The sequence below is a fragment of the Ambystoma mexicanum genome, chromosome 11 (genome assembly GCF_040938575.1).
Source record: "Ambystoma mexicanum isolate Mex_15411 chromosome 11, UKY_AmexF1_1, whole genome shotgun sequence".
In the NCBI taxonomy this organism is placed as follows: domain Eukaryota; kingdom Metazoa; phylum Chordata; class Amphibia; order Caudata; family Ambystomatidae; genus Ambystoma; species Ambystoma mexicanum.
This window is the reverse complement of record NC_090934.1, coordinates 1,055,065,311-1,055,080,924: the sequence shown is the minus strand read 5'-3', so window position 1 is coordinate 1,055,080,924 and position 15,614 is coordinate 1,055,065,311.

Below are 15,614 nucleotides of genomic sequence, written 5' to 3'. Positions count from 1 at the left end.
GGGCAGCTACAGAGTCTTGCGGGGTAACTTAAATTTGCCCTAGGAATAATTTCCCTGGGGAGACCCTACTAACGAGCAATCACAAGTGCTATGTCAGGGCTGACCAATAAGCACCACCACACTAGATTATCTAAGGAGGTGAAGGGTGACCTGGTGATCCGGGACAACCTCTTGTCTTCCTTTAATGGAGTCCAGGTGTGGCCTACGGAGGTGGCTACCAATGAGCAGTTGAGTTTATATACCAATGCAGCAGGCAGTGTAGGCTTTGATGCGATCCTGGGTAGCAAATGGTGCGGCCATCAATGATATGATGTGATATGATAGGCTATTTATAACATGGTTAATACCCAGAAGTTTCTAAGAGCGGACCCGGGGATCGAACCTATGTTGCTCCGTGTCTTCTTGCTTCCAAGGCGAGCCCGTTGCTGCTGAGCTATCCTCGCGAGACTGGCCCCTGGACTGTATTAACAGCGACCTGACCAGGAACGTTACCTTTTTAGAATGGTTTCTGATTGTTGTGGCATTGACCATTTGGGTAGAGGACTTTCACGGGCAGGAATGTTCTTTTCTGGTCTAATAGCATGTCTGTGGTGTTTTACATTAATAATCAGAGGGCCGCATGTCGTTGAGATTGTTGGAAGGGCTGCTGCTGTGTCTGTATGGTAATGTGCGTTTTCAGGCTAATCACATACTTGGTGTTCATAACAATGCGGCTGATGCTTTGTCCCGTTCTAAACTGCAGGAGTTCTGGCGATGCCTTCCAACAGCGGATTTTGCGATGATGCCTTTTCCCCAGACGCTCTGGGAGCGTGGTGCCTGGACCTAGCCTTACTGGTTGAGGGATCCCTGTCCAGGAAAACTAAGCTGGTTTATGAGAAGTCTTTCCGGGAGTTCAAGGTTTTCTGTGGGGAACAGAGTTTTGGTGACCTGTTTCAGAGGGATGCACTAATTACATTTCTGGGGTAGCTGCCAGCTTTGGGCCTGTGTTGGGGGGATACTAGGAGGAGAGTAGTAAAAAGGTTTTTTGCAAGGTTACAGGGTAGGGGGAACCTTTCTGCCGACCTTGCTTTAAGGAAAGCTCTGGCGGGCTGGAAAAAGATGGAGGGATCACACAGGGATACCAGACGACCTTTGGACCCTGAAAAGTTGTTCATGCTGGTCCAGGTTTTGGGAAGGGTTTCCAGTGATCAATTCAAAATGGCACTGTTTAGGGCAGCCTTCATCATGGCACCCTTTGATGCCTTTCCAGATTGGGGAGATGGTGGGTTCCTCTACAAAAGACATGATGGGGGACTTGCTTTCGGGACCTGCTCTTCCACGGGGATGGCTGGGTTCACCTTATTACGAAAATCAAAAAGCGATCAGGAGGGGAGGGCAGTGGAGTAACTTTGCTGAAAATGTTGGGGGGGACATGACAACTGAAAGAAAAGGGCAGGTTGGAGGGAGGGGCGGATGGTGGCTCTGAGGGATAACACTAAACTACTACACCGCAAGAGTCCATTGCCAACGCTCTGTTATAACCTTCATAAGACTGGTGGCGTATCTTTAAAATTCAATTCTAAAGACACTCCCATCTTCTGAAACATATAACCTAAGGAGGGCCTGCAAGTAGGCTGAAGGGAGCTAGTGTGTGATTATTGCCACTAGGGCACTGACTCAAACATGCATATAGACATAATACAAAATGGATGCCTGCAAAATTTAAAACAGCACATTAGGTTGCTTATTCTGATTTCATTAATTACTTGCAACATTCTGACTCATTAAAATTAAGGTATGTTTTCTTGAGTTCAAATGACCACAAGCAGTAGCGTAACGAGCAGGAGGTCAGACCGGGACATTTATCAAGGGTCGCCACTCCCGTTTGGCACCTCAAAGAGGGTGCCCAAAGGAAAGGGTGTCCCACTAGTAGGACAATGTGTGCCATGCAATTCCTGCTCAGCACGCTTATTGTCCTGGCAACAGGACACCTTACGCTTTCCGAACGGTAGAGGTGTCCTGCTGCCAGGACAATGTCCCATGGAGCTCCGGGAAACAGAGGGTCCTCACGTTGCTCTGTGTTAACAGAGCATTTCAATGTGAGCCATGAGGCACCGAAGGGAGGGAGGGGGCGACTATTAGCAGGGACTTTTGTCCCTTTAGAATTGTGTATGGGAGGGAGTGATCAGCAGTGATAAGGGAGCATAATGCTGCAGGCTTTATAAAATAATGACTATGGCTTTAAAACCCAAGGGGATTTGTTAGGCTCAAATTAATCTGCATAATACTATTGTGGCTTTGCATGCAAAATGGGGAGAATAAAACTAAAGCCATACTCCCATTGCTCAACATATTTCGATGACAATGTATATAGTGTATGGTTAGTTTACTATGGAAGGCTAGCATATTATGTAATGTGGTTTGCTTCCAAGGCATTACTAGAAGTAATTATTTAAGCACATGAAATGTAAAGCAAAACCTTACTAAATATCTATATCAACTAAACCTGGGAAGAAGTGCACAGTTTCTTAAATTGTTCACATCCCAGTTTTACCATTTAACCAAAGTGTGTGATCCTGGGCAATTTATTAAATCACACTGTGTATTATCTGAAGCTCTGTACTTGATTCTGATTCACTTCTTAGCTTATGTTAATATATCATGCTATTATAATAAAAAAAGCCTAATGGCTATTGAGTTGCTCCATATATAAAATAGCGCATTATAGGTATTGTGCACCACAAAGTTATTTGCCACTTGGCTTACTTATGGCAACTTATTCTAAAGTCACTTCCATGGTGCCTCTATGTATCAGAGACTAATGATGCTCCTTGCAATGTCCTTTTCTGTGAAGTCCCGTCTGTTGGTGCAATCCATGTGCAAATTCAGAGGTTTCCATGTATTTTGCCCCAGAGTGGCAAATCTAATAGATGACTTTCCTGAATCTGCAATGACCCGGCAGTTTTTTTTTTATCTGTAAAAATGCCATCTGTCACTAATGTTACCAAAAAAGTAGATTGGGGCGGGGTGGGCGGTTTGGGGGAGTACATTAAAATGTTTACATGCACTGCATTTCATGGCTCACCTCACCCCTCACTCTTGCAATGCTGGATTCTCCCCTGACCACAAAAGTGATTGTTCAAATGTGCCCCCTCACTAAAGTCAGCCTGCAGCGCATCCCAGCCTTCTAATAAACATGCGCTCAGCTCGGCATTATGTAATGAGACAGCGCAAGCCTAGCTGGGCACCTCAGTCAGGCTCAAGCTGTCGAATTACATGATCAATGAATGCGGTCCCTGACCCTCCCACTAAAAGATGGGGGGGACAAAAAGGCATGCCACAAAAGTTGGGGGGGTTGTGTCTCCCCTCCCCCTCTATAATTACGCTCATGGGGGAGGGGGACTAGGATCACACTGTCACTCCACGTTAATGTGGACATATGTCCAGTTAGGTCTCTCCGGTCATTTCTCCTACTAAGGGGGGGATCGCGTTGCCCCCTGCTCTTTCACAGGGATGTCTCTTGCCTGTCTAGGTTCAGTTTTGAAAAATGTTTGAAAAATCATTAAAAATGGCATGGCTTGGGGCTCTCGGGTTCACCCCTCATTCCTTTAGGATTCGTGCAGCCACTACGGCAGTGGGGTATGGGTTTGGTGAGGGGCATATTAAGGCAATTGGTTGTTGGAAGTCTGATGTTTTCAAGGGGTACCTACGACCACATTTGCTATATTGACAGGGGCCTTGTAACTACCTTTGGCAATAGACTTTCCTGTGTTATGTTCCTCTTTGGCTGACGTTTAACATGTTTTCTCTATTTGTCCTTGCATAGGAGCAGATGGCGTATCGTGTGGTTTGGGTGGTCGGTCACTCGTTCATCCGGCAGATGGAGAGGAGAGTGCAGGATTGCGCTGGGCTGTTGTCTGGCTTGGCAGCAGACATTTTTGGGATTGGCATTGTGATTGGGGGCTTGCGGATGGACCAGGTGTACCCAGTGCTGAAAGAACAATGCAGGAAGAGGGGTTCCCTGCTCCGTAATTGGTTCTCCTGCACATTGGAGGCAATGAACAGGTCTCGCTTGGCTGGATCACTCTGAAGGAATGCTTGTTGTCTCTCTTAACGTGGCTGGACGGTTTCTGCCCAGGTGCAGTACTTGTCTGGTCTCAGATAATTCTGTGTGCTAACTGGGGGTTGCCTGGGCCTGTGTGTCCTCTGAACATTTCTGCCCAAATACGGAAAATTGAATTGGCTGCGCTGGCAGCATGCCACAAGCAGCTGCACATTGTAAGGAACGGCCTGGTAAGGGGGGCCAGAACCTTTTAATCGGGACATGGTTTTTTTGTCAGATGCCGGTACTGAAGTGTTGCTCCCGAAGTTTGCAGCCTTCATTATGACTTTTGAGCATGTGGGGGCTGTCACGGACTGGGTGGTCCATGCCTCTGTGGCGGGTGGCGGAGGACTATGGTGAGCTTAGGGCCCTTTAGGAACGTTCATATAATGGATGGTTCACACAGAATAACTCTGAGTCCAAATGACCAAACCAACTCAGGAAGATGGCAAAGTACTGTTTTATTAACAATTATCTAAAACAGGGAGTTTACAACAAACATCAATGGACGTACCCTCAGGTTCTCTCTGCGATTTTTTCACAAACAATAGCTACGTGGGAAATGGTGAAAACTTATCAAGGATCAGGATTGGCTAATGGGAGACATTTAAGTATACCTTCTATATGGACTAGGATTGTAATTGGCTGACCACTATCAGGTGGACAGCACATGCCTACCTCTAAAACACGTAATCTTCAGAAACATTAGATACATGGTTTCTCATTGGTCTTTAAACTATAAGGTCCTTCGATATGGACTAATATAATTGGTTGGCACGCTTGTGCCATGTCTGGAACATTCGGTTCACTAGCAGCATGTAAACCCAGACCCAGGTGCAAGGAGATAGGCATGACACTACCTCCCCACCCAATTAGCCCATCATCTATCAACACCCATGCCTTCTGTCATGAAGATTGTCTTTGAACTAGGTCTTGCAAAGTATCTTTGTTTTCAGAATCCATGGGAGTGAGAGCACTCACTATCGTGTTCTGGGACTCAAGTCCGGACCCTATTTTCATCTTTGGCCCACGTGACAGGAGGCCACGTTTTGGTTAATTTTCCAGGTTTTAAATGCTCTAAATGAATTAAACTTGGCAGTCTTGATGTTCTTTGTTTTTACCTTAACAAGGGATGAGTCATCCTTCACATGTTCACTCTGTTCCAGAATAGATAGTCGACCTTGGCTGCTTCTGTCTTGACTCCAGGCCAAAGCAAAAACAAAAGGCTGATGGCTGGAAGGTTTGGAATTAATCTTAACCTCTGCAATTACTCTGGGCATCCCTCCAGAGAAATGCCCGAGGTTAAGATGTATTCTAAACCTTCCAGCCATCACCTCTTTTGTTTTTCTATTGACTCCAGGCCAGACAACCTCACCATGCAGATCCATGATTCTGCTCATCCTTGCTGCGCCAAAGTTTCCCTTCCCTCTTCATGGGTCCAGCTTACTAAATTCATGATACCTATGTCCAGCTTCTAAACAATGGTGGCCTCACCAGCATTCTATTTACTATGTATAGCCAGCTTCTATTATGACTTAGTCTACCTTACGTTTCAGCATCTGTACAATTATTAAACGGTTGATTCTCTGCCATACTTCATGCACGTGTAATTTTCTTCTTCGTATTTAAAAGTTCACTTGATTCCTTATTTCAGCATCAGGTTCATTAAGATCCTTATGTCCTCTTCAGCCAGTATCCCTGAGGAATCTTATATGCCTTTTTGTGATGTCACTAGCTTCTTTCCTTGCTCTTTTTCATATTCCTTCAGGGATTTCCTCCCTTATCTTGTCATCACTTTGGGGATATATTCGGTATGGTTGTCTCAACTGGTATCTTCTTTTGAACAGACGCAGCGGTATTGGCTCAACAGCAAGTGTCAAACACGGCACGGTCTCATTTCGCTAACATATGATATGATAGTTTATTTATATAGCGCCTATACACAATGTGTTTCAAAGCACTTCAAGGCAAGGGAGAGAACAAGGAAAAATACAATTATATTCTTACAGGCCATGAACAGTAAGGATGTGAAATTAACTATCGTACTTTGTCTGACGGCAAAGCTAAGACATAGATAAGGAAGGGAGGGGGAGAGTGGGAAGGAAAGGGAAACAGACAGGCGACTACCGTACTAGGCCTGACAACATTTCTGGTAGAGCCAGAGAAAACAAAAGGTGAGGGAGAGGGGCGCAGAAAGGGAGGGGAGGAACAAAACAAGCGACTATCGTACTAGGCCCGATGACATTTCAGATACTGCTGGAGTGGAGGGGGGAGTAAGGGGAGGGGGAGGAGACAGGTGAGGTTGCAATCGTACTAGGTCCAGGGACAATTCTGATAGATTAAGTGCATAGAAGAAAGTAAGTGGAGGAGGGGAGGAGATAGGCAAAGAGAGAAAGGGAGAGAACAGAGAGTATGCAGTCAAAAAGAGTGGAGAAGCAAGAGGGGAGAGCGAATACAAAGTAGTAACACATAATGTTGCAAGCCTGGATACAAGATGAAGATGGGAACCACATGATTCAGGACCATCATGAGGAAGGGGGCAGGGTCTCCAGCAGAGGTATACAGCTGCTCCTCTACAATGGGTATACTGTGTTGCCCCTTCCAGGGGACCCCATTGGCTGACATGGTGCTGTGGTGCGGGCAAAAGACACCCCCCACACAAGAGAGAAAGGACTGGCCTGTGGGGGGTCCCAGTTGAGAGGGGCATGGAGGGGACAGGATCAGGAGGCAATGTAGGCCAGGGCCGATGGGGGTGCCTCCTGGTATCACCCCCTGAGAGGGCATGGTGGGGAGGACAGGGGTGTCACCTCCAAGCACCACCCTGGGGGCGGGAGTCAATGTCCACCAGGACCACCTCTTAGTGTAATTATTCTTGGTATTATGTTTGTGCTGGTTACTATGATATGTTTTTCATATAGAGTCCCATTTTGGAGGGTATACAGTGGATGTTTTTCCTTGAAGTTTGGTTTGCTAATAAAATGTGGCCAGAGTGGCATCCATACATGTGTCAAGTGTGCTCACTGCTGTCCTGGCGCTGCTCCCTGCAGAGCCCAACACTTCCAGGTTCCTCTTGGAGATTTCCTTTGCATCTGCCCACTGGGCACCACAAATTGTTTGCCCTCGGTCACATTGCCAGCTGCCCATAAAATGGTCTCCTCTGACGCTAGGCTCTGGCACTGGGTATCAGGATGCAGCTCTTAGTAGGCCATAGTGCCCTGTCTGCTGTGTACTTGTTTCTTCGTCACTGGCTAATCACTGGTGTAACTGGTTGGCAGGCAGATAGCCCTGAAAAGCAGTTCTCCCCTCCTCGGATAGCCCCATCCCAAACTGTGAATGGACCTCTCCTCAGAAGAAGGGGGGGGGGGGCACTAGGGCTCTCCAGAGGGGTCGGTTTGTCATTTGACAAGGACAGGCCCTCATGGGTAGGCCCAATCGCAGTGCTGTCGGGGAACCATCTCTCCAGAGAGGAACATACCAACTGTCCCTATTATTCCCACCTAACTGCAGGAATTAACCTAGTGTGTCATGTAATAAAAGAACCTGGGCCAAGTGTGTTTTCTTCATTACGAGTTGGGTGATATCCCTGCTGTATTACAGCCGGATCACGGGTTGGGCGCTAACGGTAAATCACCATTCCTCATTGGGTCCATTGGATCCAATGGGGCATTTTTAGACCTGATACTGCGTGCAGTATACTGATACAGCCGGCAGTAATACCTCAGAATACAGGGCGCTAAATGGGATTTTCACCTCCAGAAAAAAGCTGGAGGTAAAACAGCCCATTTAGTGCTCAACTCGTGATAGGGCCAGCCCTAAAATGCGGTGGTTGTGCTGTTACCGCCGCATTTAAGGTCTACAGCACAACTCGTGATGAAGCCGATAGTGTCCTAACATCAGGCAATCCCCAATAGCTGCATTTATACTACATGATATCCTTGTTTCTCGTTCAGGGAGCCGTATCTCCCACAATCTGTTATTCCCGATTTGATCAGAGAGCTACAGAATAAAGTGCCTTAAAACTATCTTTGTCATTTTTGCAAACATAACCTTTTTGATTAGCAGCTGGTGTAGGGTCGGCGGGGTGGGGGAGAAGCTAATCTGCTTGCACGGATCTCACACTGAATCTGGCTATAATTGTATAATTGCCCATGCTCTGAGAGAGCTGAGGGATGCTTCTCCACGCACCTCCAACTCCCTCGGACACTCTCCTCATTTGTCCTCCTCGGTCCTGCTTATCACCCCCTCCCACAGCCTCACTCTGCACAATGAATCCAAGAATGCCACACTTACCTGGCCGCCATTCTTTGTCACCTCTGGCCACCATGGAAAGTGAAAAGGGGGTTGCTTTCGAGAGTACCGTTCTATCTTTTCTATCATCTCGGCCCAGAAGGACTTTATCAGCTGGGTCAATATGCCAATGACTCACTGCTCATGATATCATGCAAGTGGAACTGCATGAAAAAGCCACATTCTCGATGACATCACAACTCCAACCCCATGTTCTCAGGAAATAGGGAAAAAGGGAGCACAGGAGAGGGAATGGAGGTTGGGAGTAACAACCTAACAACCATGAAAACAAGTAGAATAGTTGTAGACTTTTAAGAGGGTCGACGGTTGGAGGTAAACAGTTACAACAATGCAATAATAAAAATTGGAAGTCAAAATTGGTAACGTCAACTTCTAGTAGTCTCATTTAGGAGACTTGCTTTTGGATGTTTGCCTTTCGACAGGGAACGAGACGTTGAAGAGATCTGTACAAATTTACAATTCTGATATTTGGGGTTGTTTTGAATCCTAGTCCCATGTTGTGTCCTTTTGAATACTTAACTGTCATTGACAAAGCAGGCTATTGTACATATCCCAAAAATGTGCATTGCTATGATGCCTGAGCACGTCTGGTGCACTCTTAAGTAAACAGCGAACAAAGATATTAATGTCACATCATTTCATCAGGGGGGCCAGAGGGACTGCCTATCCATCAATGATTTGATTATGGAGCCACAGAGCACCTCACCAAGGGCCTCATCACGAGTTGGGCGGTATCCCAGCTGTAATATCGTCGAACTGTAATAGCGTTAGCGCCCACCGGACTGGCGGTATTACCACCGGATCACGTGTTAGGGGCATTAACGGTAAATCCCCATTCCTCATTGGGCCCATTGGATTCAATGGGGCATTTTCGGCGCTAACACCGCGTGCTAATACAGCCAGCAGTAATACATGACGCTAAATGGGATTTTCACCTCCAGAAAGAAGCTGGAGGTTAAACAGCCCATTTAGCACCCACCTTGTGATAGGGCCAGCCCTTAAATGCAGTGGTAATACCGTAACCGCCACATTTAAGGGCTACAGCCCAACTCGTGATGAGGCTCTAAGTGAGGTCTAATTGCCTTGATCCGAGTTCTTTTAGAGGTAGAGTGATTCATTTATATGGGTAGTTTAACAGCTGCACTTGTGAATGTTGGAGTGCTGTGCCACGACAACGTGTGGTACTTGGTTCACTGTGTCATGGATGTACCCTCTCTCTGGGGTCAGCGCGCACCTTTGATGGTATAAGGATGATCAGTATAAGGGGGGGTCATCCAAAACCACATACTCTGACCTTCGTCATGCTCTGTGGTCAGTTTGTGACAACCGTGGCACGTACATTGGCTTTCACAAGTGCTGATGTCGCACAGTTCATCTCATGTGTGCCGCAGAAATATAAGTTGCGTTCTTAAAGCCCTACATACATAGGCATGTGGTATTGTGCATAGAGTGTAGCAAAAATGTTAGACACGTGTAGTCACATGCCACTGTGGTTCACCCATTCCTCATGCATGCTTCTTTGTCTACTTGTTTCTATGCAAAATACCATTTTGGCTACAACCTTTCCCTGGAAGCCTCCAATGGGATATAACCTGTTTATTTGGCATGGATCACTTGTGAGAGTGTACTCTGAACACGGTATTGTCACTGTTCTATAGCAAAAGAAATAGGAATTCCTTATTTTCTTTATAGTTCCCTGCTGCAGAGGTTTATGGGTTATATGTCTTTATAATGAGATATGGTATACAGACGGCGATATATCGAAACATATATCTTGAAAACCTTAATATTGAATGCATTTTTTTGGGGGGGGTCTCCCCAAACCCATGTCCCCTAAAAACCCATCCCGACCGTTTCCTCAAAAATGTAACCCTTTATCCCACCCTAAATATATTCGATATAAAGTTTTTCAAGATATACGTTTAGATATATGTGGGATTCGATATACAATATTCGATATAAACACTGTATACCTGTTCATGCCATTGCGTAGCGCTTTAAGCTACAAGTGGTGCTCTGATCTGGTTTCACAGTACTTGATTTGTCGGCCACTGAAAGAAGGAGGGCAGGGTCGGCCCTGTCAACTTTCAAAGTTGTGACTTCAGGTTGCTTAGAGCTCTGAGCAGTAAGTAACTCACTACAATGGGCCTCATTACGAGGTGGCCGGTAAACCGCTGGTGCTACCGGCGGGTTGCCACTGACCTCGTTACACCGGTCCAATGCCTGATATCCCTGTACCACCGGGATATTCCAGGTGGCGTCGGGCCAGGATGTCAGGTGGCGGAAAGTGTAAGTCCCCATTCCCGTGGAGTCCGATAAGACTTGACGGGAATGGGGACATATAAGCTAATGGTGCCAATGCTTCCGTGAAAACCATGCCTTCAGGGGCCGGTGCTTCCGGCAGGTCAGACCTGCCGGGAGCACCGGTCCCTGCAGGCATTTCATAGTCTGGCAGTCTGGAAAGGGTGGCGGTACGTTCTACCGGCACCCTTATTCCCGGACCGCCAGGCTTGTATTGAGGCCCAATGTCTCCTTACCTGTTCCTCTAACAGAACAGATGGAAGACTTTGGATAATGCGTTTGCTGATTGTAGTTAATGCACGGGTTTGTTGCTCATTTTTGAAGGTATCTTTAACATTGCAGTCCAAACTGAGCGTAATGCAAAAACGCACAACTAAAACCTAGTGGCCCAAACTAAATCATCTTCAGATTTGATAACAGCTTGTTTTAAAAAATATATAAATGTACATTTTCAAAAGAGACAACAAGGTCCTGCACTTGTCCTGATGCACAGGTTTATAAAACATGCACCCGCTTCCCAGATTTCACCTTTGGAGCAGATATCGAAGGGGTTACAGAACACCCAGAGGAGCTGCCCTTGCGAGCAAGAGGAAGCCATTTTAGTGCTTTCCCCATGGCGTAAGGGTTGAGCATACCCTGTACCTTCTCACAGGGACTCCCTTCCTGGAATACTTTGGCCTGGGACGGCTTAAGCAAACACAAACCAAAAATCCTGTTCACTGACTCACTCTAGGCCAAAACCCAAGTAAGACTGTGCCAGGAAAAAGGTAAGGACATTTAACAAAATGCCTGTTAAAAATAGAAACCTATTTAACTGCAAAAAAAGCAGAAAATTCCAGTGCCTCAGCAAAAAGACAGCTGTGTCTGGATTGAGGAAAGGCCTGCATCCTGTAAGAGGGCACCTTCCAGCGTTCCCCTTGAAGCTCGAACAATGAAGTGACTCATCTGTACAACTACACAATCTGGGCCCATACCAGGCCTATCGCCAAAGAATGCCAGGGAATTAGCACTTTGAGGTCAAAAATCAATGGATGGTGGTGGACAAATGGATAGCTTGTATCGAAGAGTTCAGCGTGCAGAAAGGATCCATCACCGCAGCTAGAATCTGCCCATGTCCACATATAATCTACCCGCACCTGCACAGCTGGGAATGGAATTCTGTCTAGATCACATCTGTCCATCCAATGATTGGTCCACACATTCCCAAAGCACCGCCCACTTCACTTTCCCCCTCTCTGTGGTTTCAGACATTCCATAGAGCACCATTGAGGAGGCCACAGAACGTTTTCATATGCTACTTAAGTGTTGCCGGATGCCCCGCCCCTGTGTAGAGTTATGCTAAACTAGGAGCGTCGCAAAATAGCCCAAAACTGTTCAAACCCTGAAATGTAGACACTTATAACCTCACACTGTTTTCAAAAGAAATTAATGGGTGTCTTTGGTCCCTTAACTGAAATATGTTTTTTCTTGGTATGTCGCTCTTTTTTGTGTGAATTCCTTTTTCTTTGTCTGCGTAGATTACGTCAATTGTATGCCTTCAGTGTGAACGAGGCAACCGGTGGCTGCTTCAGAGCAGGCATCCCACTCATTACCCATCTAAACTGAGCCAATTTGAACTCCAAATGTGAAATTCCTGAATTAGTGGGGCCTACCCCTGGTCCACATCCTTTAAACCGAACTGTTTTCAACATCCTGCAGAAATAAGAATGCTCTTATGCTTGTGAGGAATTCGACCATCCGCACAGTGGGTGTGCGCCTATCTGGGTTTTTGGACATTTTTAAAGAAATTGAATGATTGTAGATCAACCTCTGCAAAATGTCTGGGGCTAATCCGTAAAAATGTTCCTATGTTCATCCCACAACATACACATACACCTGTGTACTCAGGGTGGACACAGTGTACAGGTGCCGTCCCCCCTGTCATATTTAGTTGGGATATGACAGCCAGGATTACACCATGTCCTCTCAGAAGGGGGAGGGCAAAACATTCCCCCTCCATGGCCAGCCTAATTAACTAACAAAAGCTCCATGGATCCGCCATGTCCTTTTGTTATCTCTGCTGCTGGTGGCAGATTAGCATACTAATAGCTTGCCGACAGGGGGCCTAGCTGCAGAGGTTAACAAAGGAGAAAGGAAACCCCACCAACCCTCCCGCACTTAGTATCAAAGGACAGTGAAAGGTCATGTCTGGGACTGCGTGTTTACAGCAGACATCGACAGAGGGGGGCCTCATTGTGAAGGTATGAGTATGTGGTATGATGGAGACAGAAAGTCTGTTATCACTGCAGCTTCAAGGGAGACCTCTGCTTTAATCAGGAACCACAGAGAGCTTCATTAACTAGAGAGATCCTCTGATCCACAACAGACAGGAAGATGGGTGGGACTTAGTATTACAGGTTTTCACCACTTTACCTTTTCTGTTGCAAAGCACTCCGGTAATGACCTCATGCATACAGGAGATTGTTGGTGGAGTCCAGGATTGGTTCATTGAGGCAGGCTTAGACTACACCACTCACTGTTGCCCATTTGTCTTTAAAAGAGAGGTAAGCCCTCTTTTGGGCAGATCATCTGAAGCGAAGGAAGAACTCTGCATTTTCTTCCTTACATCTTCTGCCAGTAAGGAAGGCCAGGATTTCTAAGAGTAAAGCATGATTCCTCCCCTAAACATCTATCTCCCAGGGAACAGAGGGAGATAGTGAATCCAAAGGACTCTACAGCAGCTCTAGAACCAGTACCCAGCCAGCACACAGCGTGTCCCGCTAGGCTCTGCAGCAAGGTTCCTAGGGGGGAAATGGCAGAGTCTCTGAACCAAACCAAGGACAAGACATCTGCCTGCAACACGCTTCTCAGCTTTGGGCCATCCGCCTTAAAGAACGACACAATTCCAGTGAAGAAGCTAAGAGGAGTACATCAACAAGCAACTACCGATGTCTACATTAAAGGACATTTTTGAGCCAGTCGAACCCATCGAGCTGCAACCGGCTGCACCGCTGACTATTGTCACATCGGAGTTGCTAACGCTATCCGAGATGCCTCGACAAGTGTTTCAGACCCGCTGACCAGCACAGAGACAACGACTCCTGACCCTGAACCACCGTGTAGGCCAGCATGCAGCCATCCATCCAGCCTCACTCACCAAACTGCCTGCCGCCTGATACCCGCAGCTGTCTCCCACCTTGAAATCTCTTGCAGAAGCCGCAAAGTGCCCTGAAACTGACTCGACCCTGTTGAGCACCAAGAAAATATACAGCACAAGGTACATTGTGGTTCTGTCCCCCCAAGTCCTTCTCTGAAAGCCCCAAGTGTTATTTTCTGACCCATTGCACCCTTTGTGTTGAAACCAAGTATCCTTGAACTATTGTGATTAGTTACTATACCGACAACCCTCCTGTCAGTATCCAGAGTGCATCCCTTTTCCTTCTTTGAAACTGTCTGTCCTATGCATTCCTTTACATGGTGGGGTTGTATTTTGTAGTGTGCTAGAACTGTCTGTTGTGATAATAAAGCAGATATTTGTATACAACATTGACTGGCCAGTCCCTTTTATCATTGGGTAATAATTGTATTTTTGCTTTGTTGCAACTAACCAACGATCCACGACCTTGCAGAGATAAGCCTGCTGTTCTGTCCATGTTACCAAAATTGGACAATGAGGTTTATAATTGATTTGTGTTTCCAATCTGTTAGGATCCCTTCTGGTGTACTAGAGGTGTGAGGCGGATTGACGGTTTAGAAGCTAATATTCATCCCTGGACCACTGGTGCCCCGGACACAATGCTTGCTGCAATAGGGTGTGTCCCTTTTCTCTCAGAAGGTCATTGCAGAGCTGAGAATTATGACCACCTGTTGTCTCTGTACTTTGCTTTGTGTTTTGCTGCCATTTGTCCTAAAGGAATGTACATGGCCTTGTGTTCTACAAGTCCATGAATAGTGTGTGTGTGCAGATCGTTCAGGGTCGGGTTTGCTCTGGTGACTTAAGTTGGCAGAGAATCCAACTGTTTGCACAGCAAGCATGGGTAGAGGGGGCGGGGCTATAATAACTCTTACATAGGGCCTCATTACGACTCAGGCGGTAAGGGTTTTACGGCGGCGTAAACAGCGCCGACCCTTACCGCCTGAGTACGAGGTCCCTTAGCGCCATGGAGGTTTTAACACCTGCTTTCAGCAGGTGTTAAAATCCATGGCGCTAAGGGACCATGGAGTTAATTACGCCACCGTAATTTACGGTGGCGTAATTAACGCCTTCCCCACTCCCATTATGCCCTATGGGGCAAAAATGGGAATGGGGAAGGGTAAATGGGGATTGGGGACTTACCGCCCCGCCAACCTCGGAATGGGGCGGTAAGTCCGCCAACCACCATGGCGTAAACGTAGTTTACGCCATGGTGGTAAAGTCACGGCCCAGGCGGTAACTTACCGCCTGGGTCGTAATGAGGCCCATAGTGGCCACTGCGATCCATTCGGCTTTTAGCAGGACCTGGGCACCCTCAAGAAGCCAAGGTCAGACCCGCAGACTTAGCCCATGCTCCTGTACAGATAAGGTGCCTACAGAATGTGAGCATTTGTGGGCATGCTGTGGTAAGTTGTGGAGAGATGAGGCTGGGTTTCACTCCCTTTTTCTGGTGTGGGCAACATGGGGAAGCTTCCACTGCTGCCTTTCATCACCCTGTGCAGGCGTGAGGATAACGGTAGAACAGTGTGGGCATTTTTGCTACTTTTTTGCTCAAGGACCAAGAGACTGTTCTCACCGCCTGGGTGGTGCTATGTAAAATGCAAACTTTTGCTTGCTGTGCTTGCACCCTTTTATGCCATGCAGCACAGTGACATCACCAGCTTGTGCCAGCGCTGCATAAAATAAACACCTTATCTGTAGCCAACCTTCCTATAACATTGCTGTCAATTAGCCCTCTATGCCTCTTTTGAC